The 21,116-nt window shown below is 54.6% G+C and overlaps 1 protein-coding gene across 1 annotated transcript in view; it reads left to right on the top strand.

The window, feature by feature from the left end:
- Positions 1–5,803: 5,803 nt before the first annotated feature.
- The window catches only part of LOC102687682 (sodium/calcium exchanger 2), a 68,424-nt gene continuing 53,111 nt past the window's right edge, over positions 5,804–21,116 (top strand). The window contains exon 1 of the mRNA XM_069186399.1: positions 5,804–6,340. The gene's annotated coding sequence lies outside the window, so the exon portion shown is untranslated. The remainder of the gene's footprint in view (positions 6,341–21,116) is intronic.

Consider the following 21,116-nt stretch of genomic DNA (forward strand, 5'->3'; position numbering starts at 1 on the left):
GGCCAGGCGGGGACCACAGGGGTGCTTGTGCAGCGGACTGTTCGAACTGCAGATGCGGTAGTGATGTGGGGAAGTAAGTGCGGATGAATCCACCGGGCCAGGGCCGGAGGGGTGCTCATTTTAATATGGTAGGTGACAGTAATGTTGTTCCCACCCCTCCGCATCTGTTTGGTGTGCCCTCAGGTGCCATGAAGGGAGGGCTGGAGACGGATGAGTCTCCGGTTCTCGTGTTTCCCAGCAGATCCTCTCTGTCCCGCCCACCTCCTCTGCTCACCGAGCCTGTCCGGCCAGAGGTGCTGGTGACCCAGCGGAGCCCAGGAGGGACGGGGCTCGGCCCAGGCGGCCTCTGCTCTGTGCAGCTCCCGGGGGACGCAGCGAGGTGAGGAACACTGAACCCAGACCACCCCTCGGGCCCTGCTCTGACCACTGCACGCACACCGTCTAACCCTACAACAAGCTTAAATGTTAACGCTTAATTACATACTGCAATATTTAAACACATGGGTGATGGAAGAATGGTCAGGATCACTTGCACAGTCTTTTCATCATGGTATGGCAGAATACCTGCTTCTAACCCCTGATCTCTGAAGCCGGTGCCTGTTGCCATGCCAGCTTCCACAGATAAACTGCCAAACCTTCGCTTTCTGGTCATTTGCTCAGTTTAGTCATTTAATTGCTGATGTGGGAATTTCTCTGCTCAGAGCAGGGATGTGCTGTAGGCAACCTGTGCCACCAAACTCTTTTATAGGCGGTGTTTATTTTCTTATGACAGGAAAAGCTTCAGGTGATTTTTTTTCTACAATCAATAGAGATGGGAGAATTCTCTTTCCCCTAAGTTCTGGATTATTTTTATTTCTATCTCTAACCATGGTCTATTCGTTCACTTATATAACAAGGCCATTTATATACTGGAGCAAGTAATGGGTTAATTCCAGGCTGAACAGAGAAGAAAGAAAACACAACATTTCAGCTGTGGAGCCTTCTTCAGGTGTGGACACAGGCTGACTTCTCCACACCTGAAGAAGGCTCCACAGCCGAAACGTTGTGTTTCCTTTCTTCTCCTTTCAGCCTGGAATTAACCTATGACTTGTTCCTTTGAAGCCCACACAGGCTGGCGCAGCTCCCCACCTGAATTAATTTAGATACTGTATAAGCATCAAGCAATTTTCTCAGTACGGGCGCGTTTGTCCCACATTGTGAGGGAAGGAACCTTGCTTTAAAGAGCACACGGTGTGCCGTTTTTGTCATGATTATGTATGATTTTATTGTTTGTTTTTTAAACATAGGGAAAAGCTTCCCACTTGCTTCAAACCCAAATCACAAGTCTCGGGTCTGTCCTGGCAGCGCAACAAAATTAAGCCCTTCGAGTTAGGCGCACTTCGCTATTCTCGCCGCTAGGGGGGAGTGTTTCACAACCAATACTATTCTCTGCGCCTTCATACTCTGTCGTGCTGCGTAGTCCCAGTTCAGAGCGGCAGCTCAAGGCCGCAGTGAAAATGGAAAACGCATTACTACGGGTTTAGAATAGCCTAGTGATGTATAGATATGAAACGCCAGATGCCTATTTATCTTGAACATGTCAATATGGGCTTTTACCTTTTTTTCTGTTTCTGAAATGAAGACACGCATTGAATTGATAGAACAGAAGAAGCAAGAAAACAAGACTCAACTGGCTCATTTCAAGGTCCTCCAAGTTATTAATAGCCGGTTTATTTCAGACCTAAAACACCCAGCACAAAACAGAGCAGACAGGCGCTGCAGGAACTGGTGTACGTCGGCCTTGTGCATCAGACACTCGTTCATAAAGCTAATGACTGCATTTATGCACCTCGTGCAGGGGGTGTTCAGCAGCCATTGTGTCTTTACATGTGGGGGGGACACTAAAATCTCACGTTGCTGTCCGAATGGCAGTGTGGATGTGGAGCAGGATATAGGTGGAAAGGCTTTTCACACTGTGGTTATCTGCTTTGTATTTGGTGATCTGTTGGGGGATAAAGGACAGCAGCATCTGACAACCTGCTGAGTGTTGTGGTGATGTAGAAAATGCATCTCTGTCTCTGCTTCTCCTTGCTGGCACTGGGAGCAGAGCCTGTCCTCTCTGGACAGCCAGGTCTGCCTGTGTCCAGTTTCTGTGGCCAGACTGTGGTTACTGAGCCTGTCCTCTCTGGTCAGTCAGGTCTGCCTGTGTCCAGTTTCCATGGCCAGGCTGTGATCAATGAGCCTGTCCTCTCTGGACAGCCAGGTCTGCCTGTGTCCAGTTTCCATGGCCAGGCTGTGATCACTGAGCCTGTCCTCTCTGGACAGCCAGGTCTGTCTGTGTCCAGTTTCTGTGGCCAGGCTGTGGTCACTGAGCCTGTCCTCTCTGGACAGCCAGGTCTGCCTGTGTCCAGTTTCTGTGGCCAGGCTGTGGTCACTGAGCCTGTCCTCTCTGGACAGCCAGGTCTGCCTGTGTCCAGTTTGTATGGCCAGGCTGTGGTCACTGAGCCTGTCCTCTCTGGACAGCCAGGTCTGCCTGTGTCCAGTTTCTGTGGCCAGGCTGTGGTCACTGAGCCTGTCCTCTCTGGACAGCCAGGTCTGTCTGTGTCCAGTTTGTATGGCCAGGCTGTGGTCACTGAGCCTGTCCTCTCTGGACAGCCAGGTCTGCCTGTGTCCAGTTTCTGTGGCCAGGCTGTGGTCACTGAGCCTGTCCTCTCTGGACAGCCGGGTCTGCCTGTGTCCAGTTTCTGTGGCCAGGCTGTGGTCATTGAGCCTGTCCTCTCTGGACAGCCAGGTCTGCTTGTGTCCAGTTTGTATGGCCAGGCTGTGGTCACTGAGCCTGTCCTCTCTGGACAGCCAGGTCTGCTTGTGTCCAGTTTGTATGGCCAGGCTGTGGTCACTGAGCCTGTCTTCTCTTATTGTGTCTTCCCCTGGTCAGACACGCAGCTGCTGTGTTATCTTTCAGGGTCCTACAGCATTCCAGTTTGTGTTGCGTCTGCGTGTGTCCCAGCGGGTGAGCCCGCGCAGTCCGGCTCCAGCCCTGATGCCTGCCCTTGCAGCTGTGCTGTCTGGAGGAGAGGTGGCCTGCGGGCGGCCCGGTGGCAGAGCCGGAAGAGCTGCTGCAGGGCGCCGATTCTCGTCCCCGCGCACAAAGCCGCCGCTCTCCCCTCGCTCCTGCTGTGACGTCAGGGGCGCGAGCTCCGCGAGAAACAAAGAGGGGGATTAAACGGAGAGAGAAGCGGCCTTTCTTTGTGCGGAAACAAAGGGCCTGTTAGCGCGAGGGGCAGGAGGGCTCTGCTGTTCCCTGCACTTTTGCCCACAGCCGCTCGAACGCCCCCTCCCGCGTTTGTCGTGTTTGCAGGGAGGGACCGGCGGCTCTGGAAACGAGCGTGTCCGTGCGCGCGCCTGCACCTGTAAAACAAGAAGTTGCGGGGAAGTGTCGTGTCCTGGCTGCTTCCGCGGGTGTGAGTTTAAATTGCCGTGTGCTGCCGCGGCGCAGCTCTGGTCTGATCATTTTGTTGTGTTGAAGCGCTTGGCTTTTACGCCGTCTCCCATCTCCGCGGCGTCTCCCCCAGCGTGCGAGCGCTGAACCTCTCCCCGGGGCAGCAGGCTGGCTCAGCAGCTCAGTCCTGGAGCTGGAGCACAGTCCCCGTCCAGCCTGCGCGAACCGGTTGCTTCATTCCAATGGTGGCGGGCGTGTAAGCCGAGGGGCACAAGTGGGTGCTCTCTCACGGTGGCGCCCTGGAGACGAGTCTCCGTGTGAGCGGCACCCCCATTCCCCATTCCCGGATTGTCCCAGCAAGGAACAGCCCCCCGGGGGGGGGTAATGTGTTTTTCCGCGGCTGCGACCCAGCTGCAGCTCTGCTGGCGCGGTGCTGTCAGCCTGCGGCTCGGTCCGGTCCGGTCCGGTCCGGTCCACGGCGGGTGGGACACAGAGCCCCCCCCCCGCCCTGATCAGCCTGCACCAGGAGAGGGGCTTGCGTTGTGACAGGCTGCACCCCTGGCGACGTCGTGCTCCCGACTCTGCGGCCGGCGCGATTAAAAACGGGGGGCGGGGAGAGAGAGGGAACGTGAGACAGAGACACCGAGCGAGAGACAGCGCAACACCGTCACTGTCCTGACGTTTGTCACAGGAGTTAAATGTCACTCACAGCCTCTGTCTGCCTCTGATCAGCCGACTGCACTAATGGTTACCTTGGCAACCTCTTCACAAAGGTCATGAGGTCATGGGGCTGCAACATATGACAGGTATTTCACTGGGTTTGTTTTTAATGTGAGGGGGTGCAGAGTTTTCTAAGGATGTATAGTTTTACAGGTTGAAATTACTATCTTAGCAGAGACAGTTTGCACATTTGGCAAAACCCTGCCTCTGGCCGAGAAAACGTTCATGAAGACAATTGCTTTGGCTCGGAACAGGGAGGTTACCAGCCCCAGGATTCACAAGGCTGGGCTGACTGGGGGTACCGCACTGGGGATTTGAACCTGCAGCCCTTGCTGCTCCAAGCGTCCCCTCTGCACCTCAGCAGGGGGTTCAGGGGGACTTGTCCTGGGCCGTTCCAGTAGTTTGACATGCTTGAGTGGCTCCTGAATACAGAGACATCTTCAGGCTCAGTCCTGGGCACCTTGGGCATCTGTTTAATGACTGAGGAGCGACAGGGCTCTTCCTTCTGCTAAAGGAGGAAGGGTCAGTGCTCACTGGGGCTGGGAAGGGATGATTTCAAACAAGCTAGAGAGGGAGGGAGAGAGGCAGTGTGGGCTAGTGGTTAGGGCTGAGACACTGGGAGAGAGAGAGGCAGTGTGGGCTAGTGATTGGAGCTGAGACACTGGGAGAGAGAGAGAGGCAGTGTGGGCTAGTGGTTAGAGCTGAGGCACTGGGAGAGAGAGGCAGTGTGGGCTAGTGGTTAGGGCTGAGATACTGGGAGAGAGAGAGAGGCAGTGTGGGCTAGTGGTTAGGGCTGAGATACTGGGAGAGAGAGAGAGGCAGTGTGGGCTAGTGGTTAGGGCTGAGGCACTGGGAGAGAGAGGGAGGCAGTGTGGGCTAGTGGTTAGAGCTGAGGCACTGGGAGAGAGGCAGTGTGGGCTAGTGATTAGAGCTGAGGCACTAGGAGAGAGAGAGGCAGTGTGGGCTAGTGGTTAGAGCTGAGGCACTGGGAGAGAGAGAGGCAGTGTGGGCTAGTGGTTAGAGCTGAGGCACTGGGAGAGAGAGAGGCAGTGTGGGCTAGTGGTTAGAGCTGAGGCACTGGGAGAGAGAGAGGCAGTGTGGGCTAGTGGTTAGAGCTGAGGCACTAGGAGAGAGAGAGGGAGGCAGTGTGGGCTAGTGGTTAGAGCTGAGGCACTGGGAGAGAGAGAGGGAGGCAGTGTGAGCTAGTGGTTAGAGCTGAGGCACTGGGAGAGAGAGAGGCAGTGTGGGCTAGTGGTTAGAGCTGAGGCACTGGGAGAGAGAGAGGCAGTGTGGGCTAGTGGTTAGAGCTGAGGCACTAGGAGAGAGAGAGGGAGGCAGTGTGGGCTAGTGGTTAGAGCTGAGGCACTGGGAGAGAGAGGGAGGGAGGCAGTGTGGGCTAGTGATTGGAGCTGAGACACTGGGAGAGAGAGAGAGGCAGTGTGGGCCAGTGGTTAGGGCTGAGGCACTGGGAGAGAGAGAGGCAGTGTGGGCTAGTGGTTAGAGCTGAGGCACTGGGAGAGAGAGGGAGGCAGTGTGGGCTAGTGGTGAGAGCTGAGACACTGGGAGAGAGAGGGAGGCAGTGTGGGCTAGTGGTTAGAGCTGAGACACTGGGAGAGAGAGGGAGGCAGTGTGGGCTAGTGATTAGAGCTGAGACACTGGGAGAGAGAGGGAGGCAGTGTGGGCTAGTGGTTAGAGCTGAGACACTGGGAGAGAGAGGGAGGCAGTGTGGGCTAGTGGTTAGGGCTGAGGCACTGGGAGAGAGAGGGAGGCACTGGGAGAGAAGCAGTGTGATGTGCTTCCTTTCAACCAAATTCTGAGCTCAGAGGCTGAAGAATGCAAGCTCAGATATTAGCACGTACTCCGATCAATAACGAAAGAAAGGCAAAGGGAATAATTCAGCCCTGCACATCTGTGTGTTGTCGGGCCTGTAAAATGCAATCGACGCACGTGCACGGTCATTACGGCTCCAGAGCGCGTTCCCGGAGCTGCCCTGCGCGCGCGCCCTTCCCTCTGGGGCGCGTTCTCGCCGGACAGTCTCTGCCGGTGTAACGTGAGTGTGTTTGTGTGTGTGTGTGAGAGAGTGTGCGAGGCGAGCCCGTACAGAGAGCAGACAGATTACCGACCGCAGTTCCCCGTGTATTCCACAGCAATATGTGCACAACCGAGAGGTCTGCGCTGAGCCACGGAATAAACTAGAATCAGGTAAGCGCTTGTCAGTGCGTTCCACCTGCACAGCAAAGTATTCAACAGTATTAATGACAGGATAGGAGGGGGAAACTCGAGACGTTTACTAGAGGAAATCTGCAGATTGAAAGTAGTAATTCGCAGGAATCCAGATAGATGCGCGAGCAGCCGCCGACGCGCGCAGACGGGTTTGCTGCTCGTGCGTGTGGCCGGCCGGGTCCGGCGGAGTGTGTGTCTTACCTCCCGGCTCCCAGCGTGTCTGCTGCCGACGCCTGGGCTCACGCGTCCCGTCCGGTCCGGTCCGGTCCGGTCCGGTCTAGTTCGCCCCAGAGCGACAGGAGGGGCTCTGAACTGAGGCGGCTCCGGTCCTAGACACACAACCCAGGTGATCTCATCCCAGAGCCCCCATAAGAAGAGCGACGGGCGCTGCGCCTGGTTTCTCTCTTGGACGATGAAGCGGACCTCTGGATAGGATGCCGTTGTGTGAATGTGTGTAATTTGCACGATGACACTGCACGCACGGATCTCGCTTGCTCGCGCACTGTGACACGGGGTACGAGGCAGGTGGGGCGGTGGGACCCCGCGCGGCCGGGGCGCGCGTGTGTTTTTGGCCGCCGAGTCCTCCCAGCGAAGGGGGCAGGAGCCCACGAGCTGCACGGCACGGCTCGCCGGACCCCGCACGAGTGCCCGCCGGCGGGGCCGGGGCTGTTGTGATCTGGGTGAGTTATTCTTTAAAGCCCACGTTATGAGGGTAACATGCATGACCCGGCAATCAACGGGACCTTTTAAATAATTCAATTAACGTGTTTACTGCTCGAGCCATAACTGCTCGATTTACAGTAGGAGAACGATCTGGGGCTGTCACGGCGTTGACGCAAAGAGCAATTGTCCGAAAGGTGCAATTAAAACGAACGAATCGCGTGGAGTCGCTTTAATAAAGTTAGAGACTGTTGGTGTGGGTCGGGGCTGCGCGCTGTGATGCTTCTGCAAAGGTGTCCGCGCTCCTGTCAGCTCTGCGCGAGAGCCCGAGTTGTAAGAAATGGTGGGTTTTCCTCGCGGCGCGTGGCGAGGCGGTGGGCGGTGTTTCCCGAGCCGCGGCCGGGGTTCCCTTCTCGCGCGCAGACACACACACACACGGGCGGGGAGCGGAGGCGCTTGTCGCTGCTGCTTTGTGCCCCAGAAACGCCGGTGTCTGTCTCCTGCAGTGCCGTGACAGAGGTCTGGAGTCAGGGGCAGCCCTGGGTCTGTCTGCTGGCGTGCGGCCGTCAGACTCCGGGTGCACAGCAGTCTGAGCCACTCCGGGTTTTACTGGCCTCGGGCATCGGCCCTTTCGGCGGCTTGAGACCGCGTCCTGGGACACACGGGCGAAGTCTCGCTGCTGTGTGTGTGTGTGCTGAAGGGGCGGGTGGCAGGACCCTGCCCTCCCCTGGGCCGCGCAGAGCCGGGCCTGGGGCGGACCCTGTCGTCGTCCAGCGCCGTTCTGCTGTGAACAGAGGCCCCAGGTCGCTGTTAACAGGGGGGACCCCCAGGGCCCTCAGGCCAGCCGGGCGGGACTCCCCCAAGTGATGCTGCCAGAGGACAGGTGGGTCTGCCCAGCTTTCTGGCACACAGCGCCCCCCTGTGGGCTTGAGGCTGTGTCAGCTAGGGGCCTCCCTCGGGGGGGCCCTGCAGGGGAACAGCACCGCCGGCTCTCCAGCCTGCAGTCCCTGCGGACCCCCTGCGCCCACAGTGTCCCTGTGGACTGAAGGGGCGCCCAGGGGGCGCCTCGTTCGGGTGCTATCCTCAGCAGCCGCTCTTCTTCCGAAGAGCCCGTCGGAATAACCGGGACCGGCTGGTTGTGCGGATTTCTGAGCCCGTGCCGTTCTTTGCGAGTCTCGGTTGGCTTGGCCTCCGGCGGAGGGTTCGGATCCGGGCGCAGGGGAGGGGGGAGGTCCGAGTGAGTCAGCGCCTGTGTTTCCCATCCTCCCTCCTCCCTCTGCTCTTCTCCTGAGTCGGCACCTCCTACCAGTGTCTGATTGGCCCTGGGCCACAGAGCCCGGCTGCGGTTCTGCTCACGTAGTTGATTGCGTTTGTCCAGGGCTTGTCAGTGTGCGCAGGGGGGGGGTCTACTTCACCCTCCACTGCAGCGCTGCCCCCCCCCGGGTGACGCAGGGCAACATCGGGGGAGAGAGAGGTCCGGTCCCATGCCGGTTTTCCATGCCCTCGCTCCGGGCAGAGCCTAGAGGCACACGGGCCGGTTTGATGGGAAGCAGGAGAAAGGCTCTGGCTTTGAGGACGGATGGGATTCCACTCTCCGCTTGTTCCTGACACGGGAGGAGTTGTCCGGTTTCCCCCCCTGCGTGTCCCATCGCGTCTTTTATGTGAGCATCTTCAGCTCTCATTTATGCTTGGTGTTTTTGTTGTGCACGTGTTTTCCTCGTGTCCAGGCCGCTTGCTTGCAGTGCAGTAGGGTGGTGTTTTTGGACAAGCAGCCCGCTCTGTAATCGCCTCATTCTTCGAGGTCTGCTTCAGAGTGGCCCATAGCAACAGTGTGGTGCAGCTGGGGCTGTTGCTTGGGGTTATGGCGGGGTCCGGCAGGGCAGTGGAACAGGGCGGTAGGGGCAGACGTTGATCATGGGGCACAGCTGCACACTCAGAAACAGCGCACACGTTCGGACGTCCACTCCTGTGGAGAGCGGTCAGTTCTACCGAACCACACACTGGCCTTCAGAAAGGCCTCGTGACCCATAACGCTGCCCACACACGCTTCCGGACGAACAACTCGCCCACCGAGGTGACCCCAGGGTGGGGTCGAGTGGTCATACACCAACGCAGGATTCTTTTTGGCCCCCCCAGATCAATGATTCAAACACTGGTTCACATGCACGCACACGCGCACACACACACACACGCGCTCAGGTGAAGCTGAGGTACAGACACTCCTACACACACGCAGTCCCTGCCGTGGTGCTCATGGCACTGAGCTCCTCCCCCGCTCTGCTCTCACTGGCCGGCGTCCAGTGCCTGAGCCGCCAGCTGTCCCCCCAATTGGCCGGTTCATCTGTCTGCATCGCAGGGTCCCGCCTCCGCAGCGAGAGTCATCCAGGCGGCTGGCGGTCGACGCGGACACACACTCCGTGAGCAATGCCCCCCCCACCCCACCACGCACACACACAAAACACGATGCAGCCCGTCCTCTTGTAGGGCACAACCACAGTGCGAATCAGGTCTCAGCCCGTAATACCGCCGTGCACAGTTAATGATGCCATCCGAGCTTCTCCATCCGGGTTCTGGTGCTCTCTGTCATTGTTGTGCTTTTTGGGCCGGTGCAGCCCGTTGTGGCCCTCGGCTGTGTTTCAGCGCCGCGGCGCGAGGTCAGCTCTGGAGTCGCTGCGGGGTGCTCGTGCAGCAGCAGCTCTCCAGAGCTTCGAGAGGCTGGCGAGCGAGAGGGCAGGCGCACAGAGAGGGGGCCTGGCTCATTCTGACACGCGCCTCATCCTCACTGATCTGCAACAGCGGCTTCGGCGCGACAGACTGGTCCCCAGTTTCAGTACTGGACGTGGCAGTGGTGGACAGAGGGTCACTGAAGACTGAACGCCACAGAGCCACGTGTATTACCCATGACTGAAGACTCAGGGCAGCGCATAACTGGGCATTACATTAACGTAGATGACTCAGTACCGAGCATGGCTCATTACTGAAGACTGCACAACACCGAAGACAGCGCATTACTGGGCTTTACATTACCGAAGACAGCAGATTACAGGAGACAGCACGTTACTGAAGAATACTCATTGCTGAAGACAGTGCTTTACTGGGCAACATAGTACTGAAGACAGCACATTACTGGGCAACACATTAAGCAATATAGCCCAGTACTGAAGACAGCACATTACTGGGCAACAAGTTACGCAATATGGCACAGTACTGAGGACAGTGCATTACTGGACAACATATTACTGAAGACAGTGCATTACAAAAGATAATGCATTACTGAGGACAGCAAATTATAGGGCATTCAATTAACACAAATAGCTCATTACTGAAGACAGCACATTACTGGGTATTATACTACTGAAGACAGAGCATTTGTATATATAGCACATTACTGAAGACTGTGCATTACTGAAGACAACACATTACTGGGCAACATATTATGAAATATAGTGCAGTTCTAAAGACAGCACATTACTGAAGACAGTGCAGTACTGAAGACAGCACATTACTCAGCATTACATTACTGCATTTGTAAATATAGCATATTACTAAGACAGTGCATTACTGAAGACGGAGCATTACTGAAGAAAACTCGTTACTGAAGACAGTTCTTTACTGGGTAACGCAGTCCTGAAGAGAGCACATTACAGAAGACAAAACATTACTAGAAGACAGTGCATTTCTGAGGACAGCATATTACTGAAGATAGCACATTACTGGGTAACACATTATTGAAGACAGTACATTTCAGAAAAAGTACATTACTAGAAGACATTACTGAAGACAGTGCATTTCTGAGGACAGCACATTACTGAGCAACACATTACTTAATATAGTGCATTACTGAAGACAGTGCATTACTGCAGACAGTGCACTACAGAAGACAGCACAGCCTGACTTGGTCTGGGCCGATCATGTTGCATCATGGGTTCCTGAGATGGTTCCTGTCGCTCAGAGGGAGGAAACATTACTGCCGGATAAGAGCGGCTCACAGGAATTAGAAGTGCTCTGATGGCAAAGAGCGGGCGAGAGTTTAAGACACAGTGGGGTGGATTAGTTGATGAGGGCTGCTTACTTGCAGTTCTAGTCCCACGTGATCCCATCAGTCAACGGTGCAAAATGGCAGGACCCACAGAGAGGCTGGAGAGGAGTTACTGAGAAACTGAAGGGCTCTTCTAGGCTCTGCAGAGACGCTGGCTCTACAGTTTGCTGGCGGATGCTCCTGCCCAGACTGTGGTGGCAGAAGGGTCAGGGACGCGGGAAGGCTTTTTCCATGCACACCCTGAAGTAAGGCACGACTAGAGGAAGAGCTTTTCCCAGTCTGCGTACTTCTCAGCATCTGTGCTGCTTCTCTGGAGGGACTCCATGTCTGACTAGCAGTGTGGATGAGAGGCGAGAAGCTCAGCCTGTGTGGGCGCCTGGCCCGTAAATCAGAGAGGTGCGAGCTGGGAGCTGCCAGGGGACACGCAGAGCTTCATTCCACAGTGAGAAGCCCGCAGCAGAAAACAACAACAGCCCATTTATCTGTGTTCTGTACTTTGACTATTCAGCGTGGAATTAACCTCTGCTTGTCCCTGTGTGATGTATAGATTTGTAACGGCTTATTGAAGTTAGAGGTGGGGAGATTAGGGATGTATGTTTGCTGTATAGAGGGAGGACAATTAAAATGTCAGCTGTAGTGCTGTGTGAGTGGCGATTAGCCGGGCTCCTGTGCCCTCTCCCTGACGCTGAAGTCAGCTGTCTCATTATGCAGGCTTGCAGACGTGTACGTTTCTGCTCAGAGAGTGGGCGTGCAAGCGTGAGAGCAAACATTTCCGTGTGTGTGTGCACGCACACACTTGTGTGCTCTGGTCAGCATGGGTCCAGGGATGGAGATAAGGATGGAGATAAGATTGCTGCTGGGGGGTTCATAGTTTACCAGCTGCAGGGTCTCGGGACATGGGATGTTTTGTGCTCTAAAGTTATTCTGAGTAAAAGTACTTTGGTTACAACGTTGCCCCAGTGCACAGTGGAGTCCCGGCACATTTTCAGGCCGCTGGTATCAGTCCCAGCCATCTGCCACAGGTCTGGTCTGTGGTGCACAGTGTTTCCTGTTTGGGTTTGTGTCCTCTGTGGGCATCTCCTGTTTAACATTTTAACTTTGGCTCATTTTACAGCGGTAGGCTCAAATGGATCTGTAGCAGGGATCTGTAGTCCTCATTAGAACCAAAACAAAAGAGAGGAGGCCACTTCTGGGAGTGGAGAGATAACTGATCCCAGGATCTCATTCAGCTGTTCCTTGAAGATAACCAGGGAGTCAGCTTTGTTCCACACACCCACAACCCTTAGGGTAAAGACATTCCTCCTTTTCTCTGTAGGAGCCACAGTGTCTTCTAGTTTTTATTCCACTTGAGCCCTCGATTTCTAAATTGGATCAGTCAGCTGCTTAATTAGTAGAAGTTAACGAGCGTTAAAATCTGTGCTCACTGGTTTTATAAATGCCGCCTACAAAACCTGCAGAACTCTGAGTCTCTGGGGTTTGGAGCTATACTGTGGGTCTGTAGGATGGGCACGGTCATTATTTAAGATCCTGTTTATGATGCTATAATAACATTGTTATTTTTTATGACTCTTGCTTCAAAACCATAATGGGTGCAAAAGGTTTTGTATTAATACATAATACATTAATACATTTGTCATAGTTCACGGTGAGCGTTAGCGCTGGGGTGAAGGTAAGGGTTGCATAAAGTAATAAGCATAGTAGAGAATCACATTTGTTCCTCTATGGTAGTGCATTATATTGTAATAAATATTCAGGTTTAATCATAATCCTAATATTTATTAAGTTGTCCTACCCTGAACTTATCTGGTGAATTTGTTTCATGACACATTTTGTATGCATGCATGCATAATTAATTTGTGTTCTCTCTGCAATGAGTGGCACAGAACAGACAACATTGTACAAGCAGAGAGTGCCAAGTGAAGCAGTCAGTTCAGCCTTGTGTAGAGGCCTCATGCATTTCTTACCAGCTGAGACTTTAACGTTGCAGTTTGGGAGGACTAGAGCTCTTTATGCATGTTTCATCAGGAGGCTCGCTTTCTGAGAAGTGGTATTTCAGGTGGTGTTAGTTGTTGTTGTGTCTCACACACCAGTGTGTGTGTGTGTGCAGATCTAAAGCTGCCTCATCAGCTTCAAAATTCAGGTCATAGGCAGCTCACAGGAACTTTACTGTCATATAAATAACAATTTTATAATGTGAGGAGGGGGACGAAAGATGCCTGTTGAAATATTAAAATTTAGGTTTTAGTATTTATTGATGTCCTGAAGGGTGATTGACCTGTCTTCCAGGGCTGCAACAGTGCAAGGACCTTGGAACACAGTTGAGGATCAAAGTTAAGAGCTTAAAAGACAGAAAGCAGGAGACACAGAGAGTAGTTAGGAGGTAGAAATGGCTCCCAAGCCACAGTGCACTCTGTGGGATACTTCAGGAAGTGGCTGGATTAGATTCATGAATCAATTAGCAACTAGCAAGCAAACGAGCAGGACAAGCATAATGGCCTCTCGATTGCAACTGAGCTGTGTTTCTGAAGTCGGTCTGATCGCAAGCCATTCCAGTGGTCTCTGGCAGCTTTTGGCAGATTTTCCCTGGAAAAGTGGAGGATGTTTCCTGGAGCACAGGGACTGACAAAGTCTTGTAAATAAGACAAGGCCAGATTGTAACGGATGGGGCTTGACTGTAGTCTTGGGTAGCTCTAACCACCTGTACAGACAGTGTGGACACAACAGTGAGATGTAGGACAGTGTGCACGCAGAGCAGTGATGTGCAGACAGTGTGAACACGGGGCACTGATGAGCAGACAGTGTGAACACAGAGCAGGGATGTGTAGACAGCGTGAACACGGGGCAGTGATGAGCAGACAGTGTGAACACAGAGCAGGGATGTGTAGACAGCGTGAACACGGGGCAGTGATGAGCAGACAGTGTGGACACAGAGCAGGGATGTGTAGACAGCGTGAACACGGGGCAGTGATGAGCAGACAGTGTGGACACAGAGCAGGGATGTGTAGACAGCGTGAACACGGGGCAGTGATGAGCAGACAGTGTGAACACAGAGCAGGGATGTGTAGACAGCGTGAACACGGGGCAGTGATGAGCAGACAGTGTGAACACAGAGCAGGGATGTGTAGACAGCGTGAACACGGGGCAGTGATGAGCAGACAGTGTGAACACAGAGCAGGGATGTGTAGACAGCGTGAACACGGGGCAGTGATGAGGAGACAGTGTGGACACAGAGCAGGGATGTGTAGACAGCGTGAACACGGGGCACTGATGAGCAGACAGTGTGAACACAGAGCAGGGATGTGTAGACAGCGTGAACACGGGGCAGTGATGAGCAGACAGTGTGAACACAGAGCAGGGATGTGTAGACAGCATGAACACGGGGCACTGATGAGCAGACAGTGTGAACACAGAGCAGGGATGTGTAGACAGCGTGAACACGGGGCAGTGATGAGCAGACAGTGTGAACACAGAGCAGGGATGTGTAGACAGCGTGAACACGGGGCAGTGATGAGCAGACAGTGTGAACACAGAGCAGGGATGTGTAGACAGCGTGAACACGGGGCAGTGATGAGCAGACAGTGTGAACACAGAGCAGGGATGTGTAGACAGCGTGAACACGGGGCAGTGATGAGCAGACAGTGTGGACACAGAGCAGGGATGTGTAGACAGCGTGAACACGGGGCAGTGATGAGCAGACAGTGTGAACACAGAGCAGGGATGTGTAGACAGCATGAACACGGGGCAGTGATGAGCAGACAGTGTGAACACAGAGCAGGGATGTGTAGACAGCGTGAACACGGGGCAGTGATGAGCAGACAGTGTGGACACAGAGCAGGGATGTGTAGACAGCGTGAACACGGGGCAGTGATGAGCAGACAGTGTGAACACAGAGCAGGGATGTGTAGACAGCATGAACACGGGGCAGTGATGAGCAGACAGTGTGGACACAGAGCAGTGAAGTAAAGACAGTGTGGACGCAGAGCAGTGGTGTGCAGACAGGGTGCACACGGAAAAGTAAAGTAAAGACAGTGAAGTAAAGACAATGTGAATGCAGAGCAGTGAAGTAAAGACAGTGTGGACACAGAGCAGTGATGAGCAGACAGTGTGGACACAGAGCAGGGATGTGTAGACAGCGTGAACACGGGGCAGTGATGAGCAGACAGTGTGAACACAGAGCAGGGATGTGTAGACAGCCTGAACACGGGGCAGTGATGAGCAGACAGTGTGGACACAGAGCAGTGAAGTAAAGACAGTGTGGACGCAGAGCAGTGGTGTGCAGACAGGGTGCACACGGAAAAGTAAAGTAAAGACAGTGAAGTAAAGACAATGTGAATGCAGAGCAGTGAAGTAAAGACAGTGTGGACACAGAGCAGTGATGAGCAGACAGTGTGGACACGGAGCAGTGATGAGCAGACAGTGTGGACACGGAGCAGTGAGGTAAAGACAGTGTGGACACGCGGCAGTGAAGTAAAGACAGTGTAAACGCAGAGCAGTGGTGTGCAGACAGGGTGAACACGGGGCAGTGATGAGCAGGCAGTGTTGACATAGTAAGGACAGTGTGAACGCAGAGCAGTGGGCACAGGGCAGTGCCGTGCAGACCTCAAGATGAGTCTTGACTGTAGTCTTGGACAGGCCATTCCACCTCTGAGGAGCCCAGGGAATGAGAGAACACAGAGGAGATACAGAGAGCAGGCGGGTTTTTTTCTCTGTTTTCTGCAAGTACGTGGGAGTGAGGCACTTGTAAGCTATTGAGGTTACAAGATGAGCTAAAAAGGGGTTGCTTTCAACATCCTTGTTCTAGTTAGCTTTCAAAGCATTATTTAACCAAAAAGGGGAGTGCAGTGAGTGCGCTGGAACAGAGCTGTCTCCTGCCAAGGCTGGCTCTTTGTGTTGTGCTCAGCGCTTCAGAAAGCCTTTTCAGAGGACATCTGCTCTGCATTCAAAGTTCTTTATTTCCGGAGATATTAGTATTCGCAGCAGGAATGTGCTGTTTTTTCAACAGGAATGTGACAAGTTGGGAAGTGCTTCTTCATCATGTGTGTGTGGAGTGGCCTCGCTGGGCAGAGGGGGGTCATCCCCACTCTTTCATTACGGAAACGCAGAGTCGCCTGTCGTGTCTTTATGTCCCCGACAGCTTTGCAGCTGCTCTGGAGAGACTGAGTGGGGGGTTCAGCATCAGCCGGAAGAGGGGCGCGGCCCTCGCTGTTTTTACCGCTGGCCTGGAGGCCCCCGGTGCATCACAAGGGGGTGCCACGTCTCCGAGGTGCTTTTCGTGGGCCCTCGGCGGCCTCGGTGAGCAATCCCACCCAAGCTTGAACCCATGACTCATTTTCAGTGCCGGGTGGAGACCAGATCAGGGGGAGGCTGGGCGCAGCCCGTAATGCTGCAGAGTGGATATGAGGGTGATGCAGTGGAGTGCTGATGAATAAATCATGACTTCTCGACGAAGGAGCGCGATGGACTGGGTGCTCTGCCGTTGCTAGAAGATCCCCATTATCAGTCGGGGGCCATTGCCAGCAGAAAACAGAGACCTTATCAAATGCTGGTGCTCCTGGCATTGGTCATCACTGGGGGGGGGGGGTCTTTGGCTGCTGTCCCAGCCCCTTCACCCCCTTTCTCAGACCTCAGCACTGCTAGGAGCCCGCAGTATCCCCGCGCACCCTGGGAGAAGAACGGCCGGAAGTACTTTAATGCAAGCTTGGCTTTGGCTGTGTTGATTCTTTACGAAAAGCTGGCTTATGGTGCGTTGCTGTACGTGGAGTTCGGATGAATAACATTAATGCCCAGCATGCAGCACCTCCCGCTAGAAGACGGGGCCTCCGTTCTCTCGCTTTGCGACAGGGGCACGTCGAAACTGGACACAGAGCTCTGCCAGGGTCCTCAGTGGCTTGGTGTAGCTTTCCCATAACATCCTCCGTGGGCTCCCGTCGTCGCCTCCGGTGCAACAGCTTGGTGTCTCGGTGTCTTGGTGCTGCCCTCTCAGAGAGTGACGCTGCACAGGCCTGGTTCTTGCCTGCTGGTGTTCAGAAAAGAAAAGACCAGTTGCCCTCAGGTGCAAGTGCCTTGATTCCTCAAGTCCACTGAGCCCGGCTCGCTGCCTGGCCTCTCCCCTCCTGTGACAGGGGAGGTCGTAGCCCCACTAGAGCAATCACTTGCATCCTCCCCTGTTTCCTGTCCTTCCTTCTAATTCGATCTGTGAGCAGTTGCCGCTTGCCAACAACCCCCTGTTGCTGCTGTTGTCTGGCGAAATGAGCCGCAGATGCGCGCAGAGCTTCTCCCATAATAACACGACAGCGGGGGACAAAGTGCCAAGCACAAAAAGGAGTGCCTAAGTAGAGTATGTGGTACGTGGCTCGGCCCCCTGCACAGGAAGGAGCTTGGAGGTGGTGTGATGAGCTCTGGTCCGGAATGTGTATTTCAGGGTCCTGAAGGATATAGATATCCACCTCCAGTGTGCTTCAGACGGGTTTGAGGCGCATGGGGTGTGTGGTGGCCGCAGAGGCCCCTGGGACGGGCGCGTCTGTCCACCCCTCTCCGCCCCTGGCAGTAGGGGGCGCTGGTGCTGGAGGTGTTCCCCCCTGCAGGCCCGGCTCCGCTAGGTCCGCGAGCTGAATGTGCTCAGCGTGGGCAGGAGCAGCAGGGGGCAGGCTTTCCATCAGCTCCCCTGGCTGCAGCAGTCCTTGGACCTCAGTCCTGTTTCAGGACCGTGAAGCCTGTGAAACATGTGTTACGGTGGACATCCCTCCCCTAGGGGGCGCTCCATCTCACTCCCGTCAGTAGTCCCCTGTGATCGTTTGTCTGTGTTCCAGGTGAGCCTTGTTGTGTCTCCCCCTGTTTATTCTTAGCTCCCCCAGGGCTCAGGGCTCAGGAAGTCACGAGGCCCCCTAGCACCAGGATACCCTACGTCCGCCTCCTGAGGGCACAGGCCTCATCCCCGACTCCTCCCGTGTTCCGAGCCCGGGGTCTGGAGGATCTCCAGGTCGCTTGTCTGTTCGTGTTTTCCCCTGTTCCCGGGGATTTAAGCCTCGTCACGTCTCGGGATGGATCTATGGTTAATGGACCCCTGGACTGTGCCCTGACCCCCCCTTCGGACCTGCTCGGATTTGGACGCCACTCTTTGTCTCCCCTGCTCACTGTCTCCCGGACTGTCACTATGATTCTGTGCACCAGTGCAGCCCCTGTGTGCTTTCCCAAACCACACCTCCCGTTTCCTCCAGCGCTTCCCGCATCCCACAGGGTCGACTACAACACCCGACACGGACTGCAGACCCAGTCCGTAATAGCGTGCCACTCAGTCCCCCCACCACGGCCTCAGATGGACACGATCTTGCTTGCAGACGCCCCAGCGCCTTGTGTGTGTGTACTGTATCTCGGTTGGAAGGGCCTCCTAATGTTTGTGCCAGGGAGGTTGTTCAGACTGGCTTCACAGCCAACGCTGGTGTTAGGCTTCCTTTGCGCCCCCCTTTCTCCAGTGTCCTGAAAACCCCTGTTCTGTAGCCTGACAAGGCTGAGGGAGACAGCGGGGAGCAATCTCTGTGTGGTGAATTGATTAATAGCCATAGCGTGAACTTTAATTCACTTCTTAATAAACTGGCATTATGCGTGACTGATAACCGAGAGAACAAGGGGTGAGCCTGCCTCTTGAGTGTGGACGAGCCCGACGCTGTCAGCCTGTGGCATTAGTCATCATGAAGCGTGTGTATCGCTGTTGAGCCATGACTGAGACACACAGGGTTTATAGGCAGAGCTTACACATGGAAAAACCTTCCTTCCATCCTCAGCCTGTTTTTGAAGCCAGATCATTCCTGGGCTCCTGGGCAGGTCTCCTCCAGACTCAGTCCATCGGGGCAGACATGACTGGGGGTGAGCTGCTGCTCAGACAGACAGACAGATGTGTCCTCTCCCCACTGGGCACCACTGAGCTCACTTCTCTTTCTCTCTGCCCATGTCCCTCTGTCCATTCTCTGTCCTTCTGTCCATTATCTCTGTAATTATCCAACATTTCTCCTTTCATTTGTTCTCTGTCCGCCTGTCTATTCTGTCTCTTTCCAATGTTTCCCTCTACTCTCTCTCTCTCTGACCAACGTTTCTCTGTTAATTTTCTGTTTTCTCCTTCTGTCCTTTCTCTCTCTGTCCATTCTTTCTTTCTTCTGTCCATTATGTTTTTCTGTCCAGTCTATTTCTCTGTCCACTCTCCCTGTGTCCATTCTGTTTTTCTGTCCACTCTCTCTCTGTGTCTAGTCTGTGTCTCTGTCCGGTCTGTCTCTGTCCAGTCTGTCACTCTGTGTCCAGACTGTGTCTCTGTCTGGTCTCTCTCTCTGTGTCCAGTCTGTGTCTCTGTCCGGTCTCTCTCTCTCTGTCCAGTCTGTGTCTCTGTCCAGTCGGTATCTCTGTGTCCAGTCTGTGTCTCTGTCCGGTCTGTCTCTCTGTCCGGTCTCTCTCTCTCTGTGTCCAGTCTGTGTCTCTGTCCGGTCTCTCTCTCTCTGTGTCCAGTCTATCTCTCTGTCCGGTCTCTCTCTCTGTGTCTCTGTCCGGTCTGTCTCTCTGTGTCCAGTCTGTGTCTCTGTCCGGTCTGTCTCTCTGTCCTCCTGGGGTGGACAGTGTCCCGGGCTCTCTCGGTGCAGTACAGTGTCTGTACAGAACCTCACACCAGCTGGCTGGGGAACACGACACTGCAGGAGGTGCTGACTCCCATAGTGCTGTCAGCGCTGTCAGTGTAACGCAATCTTCGCAGTCAGAGCCGCTGAGAGCCGGCAGCGAGCGACACAGCTCTTACTGTAATGAGAGAGCAGCTGGCTGCAGAGTAAACGGGCGGTTTAGAGAAAGGCTGTAATTACCTGCTTCCTTTTCACACACACACCCGTTACACACACAGGCACACCACACAGAAAGACTCACACCCATTACACGCACATGCAGAAATACACACTCCAATAACACAAAGAAATACACACACCTGTTACACACACACAGAAATACACACACCAATTACACACCTGCAAAAATACACACACCCATTACCCACACATGCAGAAATACACACTCCAATTACACACACACAGAATACACATACCCGTTACACACACAGACACACCACACATAAATACACACACCCATTACCCACACCTGCAGAAATACACACACCAGAAACACATACACACACCACACACTCAGAAATACGCCAACCCATTACACACACACAGAAGTGCACGCACAGACATACCGCCACACACCTCACAGACACGTACAGCAGAAGCACACAGCAAGCACTCTCTCTCGTAGCCCTGCTCCCTCTCTGTGCTGCGCCGTCCCTCCCTGCCAGCCTGCTGTGGAGTGTGTCCGGGGCCGAGTGGGCGGAAATCTAATTTACCCCAGGCAGTGCAGGATGTGTGCAAGCGCGCCTCGCACGCGTGTGTGGTTCGCTCTCGCGGGTGACAGCGAGCAGAGAGCTGGGGTGCACCAGGCGGGAGCTGTCTCTGCTGACCGGCGACTGAGGCAAAGCGAACTGTGAAGTGTAGTTCAGTACAGCGCAGTGCAGTGCAGCTTCTGCCATTATCAGAGGAAATAAGGGGGTGTGTTTGTGCCAGGCTGCTTGATTCTGTTTTGCTCAGAGAATAGGAATGATGGCCTCATTAGAAAGACTCCTAGTGCAGGGAAACGGGCCTTCCTGATGAGGCCCAATCTGTCTCGAGCCTGTCCCCTGCCCAGGCCCTGCCGCGTGTCGCCCTGCAGGGGGCCTCGCGCGCTAATGAGGACAGCAGGTGCAAACTCACAGCCGTTTCCTCACCTGGGCTCGAGCAGCGGAGCGGAGTGGGTCGGGGGCGCCGTGTATCGGGCAGGGCCGTGTTTCGCCGGGCGTCCAGCTGCTCTGTCCACGCCGGCGCAGCGCCCTCCCTTGAGTGCCGGCCTGCGGTTCATTTGACCGGGTCGGAGAAAGAAAATGCAATAGTCGGCCGAGCTCACTCTGCGCCTGGGATCTCGGGAGCTGCGTTCCCTGATCTCGCCCGGTTCTTTTTCATACCCAGTGACAGATCTGTGAGGTGAATATGCCAATGA

The sequence above is a fragment of the Lepisosteus oculatus genome, chromosome 3 (assembly GCF_040954835.1).
Source record: "Lepisosteus oculatus isolate fLepOcu1 chromosome 3, fLepOcu1.hap2, whole genome shotgun sequence".
In the NCBI taxonomy this organism is placed as follows: domain Eukaryota; kingdom Metazoa; phylum Chordata; class Actinopteri; order Semionotiformes; family Lepisosteidae; genus Lepisosteus; species Lepisosteus oculatus.